Raw genomic sequence first — 9,123 nt, forward strand, 5'->3', positions numbered from 1 at the left:
AAGCCAGCCATTTATTAGAAAATCTTTCCAGATAGCTAGATTTGAGAGCAAAGGGGAGGTGGGGGAGCCTTAAGAATTGGGGAAACATCCCAGGTCAAACTTTGACCAGGATATCAATATAGACCACTTAGGGATCAAAGATAAGATTTCAGAATAAACAAACATAATGAAACAGAAACAGACTCATATACACAGCAACTTGGTGGTTGCCAGGGCTGGGGGTGGGGGTAGGGGGAAATGAGTGAAATAAATGAGGAAGATTAACAGGTACCAACTTCCAGTCAAAATAATTTATTTAGTCATAGAGATGTAATGTAGGACATAAGGAATATAGTCAATAGTATTATAATAACTTTGTTTGGTAAGTAGATTTATTATGGTGATCATTTATGTGTAAAAATATCGACCTGAAACTAATCTAAAATTGTAAGGCAATAACACTTCAATTTCAAAAATAATAAAATATAAATGTAAAAAAGTTAAAAAAAACAATAAGACTTCTGAGAGAGAGAAAGAGTAAAATATTGGAATAGAAAGAGAGAAATTGCTAATTGCTATAGGGTAATTTGCTCCCCTCAGACACAGTCTATAGTTTACAAATACTGGTGAGGTTTTCCTCCTTCCTTGGCTCAGTTAGCCAGAGAGATCACTGCACGCCATCTGGTCACAGCAGATGCTGAAAGCAGAAGCTAAGCAGCAAATTATACTGCAGCCAATACTGCCTTTTCTGAACCTCTGAACCTCTCCCACACACAACCCTCCTTCCCCCCCCCGCCCCCCCGCCGGCCCCATTCATCACAAAGTTCCCCTTTCCAGCTCCCTCAGGCAGAATTTGCAACCTTGCATTTTCATTCTATGTAAGTGCCCTGTCTCATCATTTGTTAAACTCCAGTTTTGCCCTAACACAACCTTGCTCAAGCTTGGTGTGGCTTCCCTCTTTAGTCACAGCAAAGTTCCTACCCCTCCCAGCATGTCTGTGCTCTTGGCAGCCTGTGTTTTAGCCCCTGTCACAAGTGGATGAAAAAAGACAGACAGTGAAGTAGCTAACCTGTCACTACCTGTTATCTTAGGGCTCAGGCCACAGGTAATGAAAGAGAAATCCCAACTTATGACTGATTTTGAAAGTTCCAGGAAGAGAACCAAAGGGAAAATTTATAAATGTGGTGATCTTGGGGAAATCTTTTGAGTGCATTTTCATCTTCACATTCCATTATGGTGATTAGGTGAGAGGCTGTGTAAATGCCATCAGTGAGGGGGAAGAGAGTCAGGCAGGAACCAAATGTACTGATGAAAACCTTTGTCACCCAGGCATGTCCTGTGGTGAAGAGCAGCCTTATCTGAAAGTGCACTCTTTTTTGCATCAGACTTTTTAATCAAACGAAAGATTCTTTAAACTCTGTAGTGCTTTACAATTTCAAAAATTTCACATACATGGCCTCATATAATCCCACTGAAAGTGTACTCCTGAGTGAGAAATGGTGACAAGAATTTGGGTCATATTTTCCTCAGTCACAGAGACCCCAGTGACTCTATAAAGTTTTTAATGCCTTTTCTCATATTTTTTTTTGCCCTTTTCCATTGCTGTTTTAACTTGGCCACTTACTAGCTGTGCACCTAGGGCAAGTTATTTAATCTCTTTGTACCTCAGTTTTCTCATCTGTAAAATAGGGACAATAATAGGGCTGATAAGAGGATTGGACAATAGATGTAAAATACTCAGAACAGTTCTAGTATATGTTGGCTATTATTATTAGTCTCAGAAACTAAAGATTGTGTTGCTGACATCTTTTTTTTTCCTCCTAAAATTCAAAAGCTATTTTTCTAGTTTCTTAAGAAAGAAAATGGATATGAAAATTAGATTTGCCATTTACTAGCTGTGTGATCTTCAGGAAGTTATTAACCACTCTGTGCCTCAGTTTCATCTTCTGCAAAATGAGGATAATATCAGTATACTGCTTTATGGGATTATGGTAGGAATTAAATGAGTTATGAATCATAAAGCATTTAGAACAGTGCCTGGCACATAGTAAGTGCTGCCTGTTAGTTACATTACTGTCTGCAGCTAATCATCTCCCTCATTATTACCACCACCTTTAATCTTGAATGTAATAAAATGAGGACAAGTAGAAAGTGTATAGAATTTTTTTCATGATAAAATACATTTTGATTTATTTGTAATTAATTATAAGGAGATAATAAACAAGAACATGATGAATTGGCAATAAGTACTGAAGTCTGGAAAAAAATGGAAAACAATATTTTCCATAACAATTTTTAGTACTGCTGTCAGAAACATGAATTTTTAACCACTTTGGTTAAAGTGATTAAAAATCATCTCTCTCCTTTAAAAAATCATACAAAACTTTTGTAAATGGTAAACATTTAGTAAGAGTTCTTTTTGGCAGGCCAAAAAGAAGAAAAAGGAGGAAGTCAGGAGGGCAGGCAGGATAATAAAGTACTAATACAACCTTCATGGAGGATCATGTCCCTAAATGTTCCATAAGCTTGTCAGCTGTCCGTGTTCCACTTGCTCCCTTCCAACTGTTGCAGGAAAGGAGACCCCTTCCAGGGCCCCAGAGGGGGCTCTTGTCTAACACTTGGGAAAGAATTGTCAGAGGAGACACACGTGCTGACAAGGCAAGAGACTTTATTGAGAAGGGTTCTTTAGAGCAGTAGGCCAGCAGAACCCAGGAGAACTGCTCTGCCACGTATCTTGCAGTCTCAAGTTTTATGATAATGGGATTAGTCTCCAGGTTGTCTTTGGCCGATCATTCTGACTCAGGGGTCCTTCCGGGTGGTGCACACATTGCTCAGCCAAGATGGATACCAGCAAAAAGCATTCTGGGAGGTGACAGGACACATGGTGTCTCCTTTTGACCTTTCCTGAACTTTTCCAGTTGGTGGTGACTTGTTAGTTCCGTGTTCCTTACCAGGACCTCCTGTAGTAAAATAATTGACACAAATGGTTATTATGGTGCCTGACCAGGGTGGATGGTTTCAGTCAGTGTGCTTCTTCTAACACAACCACTGTATTCTGACAAATGACCTCTCTTCAAACTGACCTCACACAGCTGTGATTGGCACATTTTGTGAAACAACATGAATTTTGGATGGATACAGACTTATGTTTAATCCTGGCACTGCCATTATTAGCTGGTGGTCATGGACAAACTAACTTTGTGAGTTTGTTGCTTCTTTTATAATAGGTATAATAATATATTGACTCCACAAGAATATTAGGATTATATGAGTAGATATAGGGGAAGTTTCTAGCATAGTTCCTCGCACATGGTTAATTGTCTACAAATTTAGTTCCCTTTTCTCCACATTCTGAGTCCCTGCCCACTTTCTTATCTTGTCAAATAAGGTTCCCTTGCTTCCTTTTGAAATTAGAAGAAAACTGAATTGCATCTCCTCATGGCTGTCTGAGGAGGCCTTACAAATAGCTGAGAAAAGATAGGAAGCAAAAAGCAAAGAAGAAAAGGAAAGATAAACCCATTTGAATGCAGAGTTCCAAAGAATAGCAAGGAGAGATAAGAAAGCCTTCGATCAGTGCAAAGAAATAGAGGAAAACAATAGAATGGGAAAGACTAGAGATCTCTTCAAGAAAATTAGAGATACCAAGGGAAAATTTCATGCAAAGATGGGCTCAATAAAGGACAGAAATGGTAGGGACCTAAGAGAAGCAGAAGATATTAAGAAGAGGTGGAAAGAATACACAGAAGAATTGTACAAAAAAGTTCTTCACGACCCAGACAATCATGATGGTATGATCACTCACCTAGAGCCAGACATCCTGGAATGTGAAGTCAAGTGGGTCTTAGAAAGCATCACTACAAACAAAGCTAGTGGAGGTGATGGAATTCCAGTTGAGCTATTTCAAATCCTGAAAGATGATGCTGTGAAAGTGCTGCACTCAATAGGCCAGCAAATTTGGAAAACTCAGCAGTGGCCACAGGACTGGAAAAGGTCAGTTTTCGTTCCAATACCAAAGAAAGGCAATGCCAAAGAATGCTCAAACTACCGCACAATTGCACTCATCTCACACGCTAGTAAAGTAATGCTCAAAATTCTCCAAGCCAGGCTTCAGCAACATGTGAACCGTGAACCTCCAGATGTTCAAGCTGGTTTTAGAAAAGGCAGAGGAACCAGAGATCAAATTGCCAACATCTAACAGATCATCGAAAAAGCAAGAGAGTACCAGAAAAACATCTATTTCTGCTTTATTGACTATGCCAAAGCCTTTGACTGTGTGGATCACAATAAACTGTGGAAAATTCTGAAAGAGATGGGAACACCAGACCATCTAACCTGTCTCTTGAGAAACCTGTATGCAGGTCAGGAAGCAACAGTTAAAACAGACTGATTTCAAATAGGAAAAGGAGTACGTCAAGGCTGTATATTGTCACCCTGCTTATTTAACTTATATGCAGAGTACATCATGAGAAATGCTGGGCTGGAGGAAGCACAAGCAGGAATCAAGATTGCTGGGAGAAATATCAATAACCTCAGATATGCAGATGACACCACCCTTATGGAAGAAAGTGAAGAAGAACTAAAGAGCCTCTTGATGAAATTGAAAGTGGAGAGTGAAAAAGTTGGCTTAAAGCTCAACATTCAGAAAACTAAGATCATGGCATCTGATCCCATCACTTCATGGCAGATAGATGATGAAACAGTGGAAACAGTGACAGACTTTATTTTGGGGGGCTCCAAAATCACTGCAGATGGTGACTGTAGCCATGAAATTAAAAGATACTCTTTGGAAGGAAAGTTATGACCAACCTAGATAGCATATTAAAAAGCAGAGACATTACTTTGCCAGCAAAAGTCTGTCTAGTCAAGGCTATGGTTTTTCCAGTAGTCATGTATGAATGTGAGAGTTGGACTATAAAGAAAGCTGAGCGCTGAAGAATTGATGTTTTTGAACTGTGGTGTTGGAGAAGACTCTTGAGACTCCTTTGGACTGCAAGGAGATCCAACCAGTCCATCCTAAAGGAGATCAGTCCTGAGTGTTCATTGGAAGGACGGATGTTGAAACTGAAACTCCAATACTTTGGCCACCTGATGCAAAGATCTGACTGAGTGGAAAAGACCCTGATGCTGGGAAAGATTGAGGGCAGCAGGAGAAGGGGACAACAGAGGATGAGATGGTTGGATGGCATCATCGACTCGATGGACATGGGTTTGGGTGGACTCAGGGAGTTGGTGATGGACAGGAAGGCCTGGCATGCTACGGTTCATGGGGTCTCAAAGAGTTGGACACGACTGAGCGACTGAACTGAACTAAACATGTTACCCAAATCCAAGCTCACTCTGCTCACCACTCAATGACTCAGTAAATCTGAGAGATGAGCTGTTGAGGCAAGTAGTATGGCTTTAGTCAACTGACCAAAAAGATGGCAGACTAACGTTTCAAGGTAACCATCTTGTGGGGGTCTGGATGCCAGTTTCTTTTATAGATAAGAGAGAGGGAGTAGTTGAGGAAGTAAAGTAGAAGCCATTATCTTGCAAATACTTCCTGGAATGGTCAGCCTCAGGGACAGGATGTGTTAATCTCTTCTTTCTTACAGTCATTCACAGGTGGACAGGGTCAGATCATTTTCCTGTGAGCTGAACAAAGGCACACTTAGTTTAACAGCCAGGCAGAGGGGCAGGGTTCTCTTCATGAACAGTATGAAGAGGCAGGCTATTATGTATGATTATAATAACAAAAGCAACAAAAAGCAAAGGTTAAAGTCAAAGGAACAGATCCATCATAGAGTGAGAATAGACTCTTTTCTGCAATAGTCAGAGTGCCACACATACTCCTCCAATAATGGGAATGATTTACACGAGTCACCCCCAGTTCAAAGATAAGAAAGAGAAGACTTGAAGAAAGAACCTAAATCCTGGAAATTCTGAGACTGGTATTCTCCAGCCACAGGATCCTTAACCAGATGCCTTTCACCCTATAACGGTTCATGAAGGAGATATGCAAAGTGGGCCTGTAAATCACTGAAGACTTCTGTGCAGTCTTCTGTACAAAGTTCTCAGCTTTTATGAGTTGAGATCAATTACTGCCTGTGAGCTCTCCTTTTTGCTGTCTGCTCTGTGGCCCTTTCAAAAAGCCTGAACATGCTCCTCAGCTTGCTTCCCCAAGGCTACATTTTTCACTATGGCCATAAGGGTGGCTCCAGTCTAAAAGCAAGGATTGTACTTTGCCCAGAGTCAGGGGTCCCTCTACTCAGCTTCTCGAGACCCCTGGGCAAACCTCTGGCACTTACCTACTCGACTGTTAACATGATTTGTCTTCCACCTCACTGGGCTAGAACCAGTGTGCAACTTTTTCAACTTTTAAAAAATATCCTTACGTCCAAGCACAGTGCCATTTACCTAATCTTGAGTGTTTTTGATTGGTGCTGGAGTGTTATTTTGTCTCTCCTTCTTAGTCTTTTTTTGTAGTTTCCACTATGTATGCATATATGTGTGTGTGTTTTAAACGAAGAACATACATTGCTTTCATAGTAAGAAAAAAGTCACAGCTCTCTGGTTGAATGTTTTAGAGACTGGGCTGACTGTCTTAGTGCTATCTACTTTAGTGGTATTAAAATACAAGGTACATTGGCCAAAAAATATTATGTTCCATGATGGGAAAAATTCAGGGGATATGAGATAGATAGACATGTTCTAAACTGGCCTACTGTGAAAGCAGGATCATGGGCTGGGTGTCAATATTAATTTCCCTAGGGAGAGAAGCTAGGGTGTGGTAGACAATCAGAGAGCTTAGGAGAGCAGGTTTCACTGATTGATACAGAAATATTTCAATGTTTTCACAACAGTAGTGGCTGTCCTGGTGCCATTATGAGTTCCAGATCATGAGGGATGCCTGGCATAATCCTTACTTAGAAAATGCTCTGGGATGATAATGAGTCCTTGATTTCTTCAGGTAAATCAGTTACACTGGAGGTTTGATGGGTGGTGGAATGGGTTGGTGTTCATAATTTCTGTGAGTTCCTTTTAGACATGGAACACTGTTACAGTTTAGCTGTCAACTCTGTGGGTTCTACCACAATGGCCTCTGCCCAACTGTTCTCTCTCACTCCTTTATGGTTCTAAGTTACTTGGCCTGAGTGTAGTCTGGGTTCCTCCTTATCTGTTTATTAAATAGTCAGGCCACATGAAGTGGAGGGCTAGAGACAAGGCTTCCATGTCAGGCCCATCTAGCTCATCTTACTGATGAGTGACTTCAGGCAAGAGCCAATTCTCGGTTCTTTCATCTTTCAGCATAATACATACGCCACAGGATTGTTGGGATCAAGGAAGACGGTTCTGAACCCAGTTCAGTTCTGTTTAGTTGCTCAGTCATGTCCAACTCTTTGCGACCCCATGGACTGCAGCATGCCAGGCTTCCCTGTCCATCACCAGCTCCCAGAACTTAGTCAAACTCACGTCCATTGAGTCAGTAATGCCATCCAACAATCTCATCCTCTATCGTCCCCTTCTCCTGCTGCCTTCAATCCTTCCCAGCATCAGGGTCTTTTCCAGTGAGTCAGTTCTTCGTATCAGGTGGCCAAAGTATTGGAGTTTCAGCTTCAGCATCAGTCCTTCCAATGAATATTCAGGACTGATTTCCTTTAGGATGGACTGGTTGGATGTCTTTGCAGTTCAAGAGACTGAACCCAGTGTCTGACACCAAAGAAGTGCTCAATAAATTGTAGCTAATAGCAGAGCATGGGCTCCAGAGCCAGTCTTTCTGGCTTCAATCTCTGCCCTCCCCTTACTAGCTCCCTGACCTTGGACATGTTCCTTAAACTTCCTATGCTTCATTTTCCCTATCTGTAAGATGGAGGTAATAATGGCACTTACTTCATAGGGTTATTGTGAAAATTAAATAGGATAATATATGCAAAGGTCATAAAAGAGTGCCTAACACATTGCAAGTATTCAGTAAAGCTTAGTTACTATTAGAAGGATTATTAATAGATATTTGATTGTAAAGGTGCTTTGTGCTTGCATAAATGAAATGAGTCAGGAGATATGAATGGTCTTGGTTTAATAAGCCCACATCATATTGAAACAGGAAGGAAGGGGGCAGGGCACAACCTTTAAAAGAATGACATAGCCATGTTGCTCTTGTTGTTTAGTCGCTAAGTCCTGTCTGACACTTTTGTAACCCCATGGACTGTAGGCTATCAGGCTTCTCTGTCCATGGGATTTCCCAGGCAAGAATACCAGAGTGGGTTGCCATTTCCTTCTCCAGGGCATCTCCCCGACCCAAAGATCGAATCTGTGTCTCCTACATTGGCAGGTGGATTCTTTACCATTGAGCCACCAGGGAAGCTCTGACATAGCCATAGGACACGAGAAAAACTGGTTAGAACCAGCTAGGTCCAAGATGGCAGAAGATTTGACTTCCAATGGACCTTGATCCTCATTATACAGTCATTGTAATACATTAGGATGTCAAGTGACACATCCACAGGTGCCATGACAGCTCTGAGACCAACTGTAAGAAGCCCAAAAGTGGGCCCAATTCCTAGAAATCCTCCCCTTCCCTGAAATAGTTGGAATAATCCTCTCACTCATTAGCCTATGCAATTACCCAGCCCATAAAATCCAATCATGCTGTATTTTGCCTTCTGAGATGGCCCACACCTTGTCTGTGGAGTCTGTTTCTTTCTAAATAAGTCCACTTCTTACATATCAGTTTGTGTCTCACTGAATTTGTCCTGTGACAAGACATCAAGAACCTGAACTTCATTAGATCCTGAGCCTAGGTATGTGATCTCAATTAAAGGACAATGGGGGACTTCTCTGTTGGTCCAGTGGTTGAGAACCTGCCTGCCAATGCAGGGGCCATGGGCTCAATCTCTGGTCCAAAAAGACTCCGCATGCTGCAAGGCAGTTAAGCCAGTGCACCACAACTGCTGGGCCTGCGTTCTAGAACCCTTAAACTGCAACAGTTGAAGCCTGTGCACCCTAGAGCCTGTGCTCTGAAACGAGAAGCCACCACAATGAGAAGCCTGCACACTGCAATGAAGAGTGGCCCCTGCTTGCTAAAACTAGAGAAAGCCCATGCACAGCAATGAAGACCCAGCACAGTTAGAAATAAAAATTAATAAGTAAATAAAAGAAAAAAGA

The 9,123-nt window shown here is 41.5% G+C and overlaps 1 long non-coding RNA gene across 1 annotated transcript; it reads right to left on the reverse strand.

Moving 5' to 3' along the window:
• Positions 1-2,630: 2,630 nt before the first annotated feature.
• On the reverse strand, positions 2,631-9,123 carry LOC145547090 (uncharacterized). Its single transcript, XR_014083527.1, has 2 exons — positions 7,608-9,123; positions 2,631-4,362 (listed from the first exon to the last, which is right to left on the reverse strand). It is a non-coding gene; the product is annotated as an uncharacterized LOC145547090 (long non-coding RNA).

This window comes from Giraffa tippelskirchi, chromosome 4, assembly GCF_054371585.1.
Source record: "Giraffa tippelskirchi isolate mGirTip1 chromosome 4, T2T-mGirTip1v1.2.pri, whole genome shotgun sequence".
In the NCBI taxonomy this organism is placed as follows: Eukaryota; Metazoa; Chordata; class Mammalia; order Artiodactyla; family Giraffidae; genus Giraffa; species Giraffa tippelskirchi.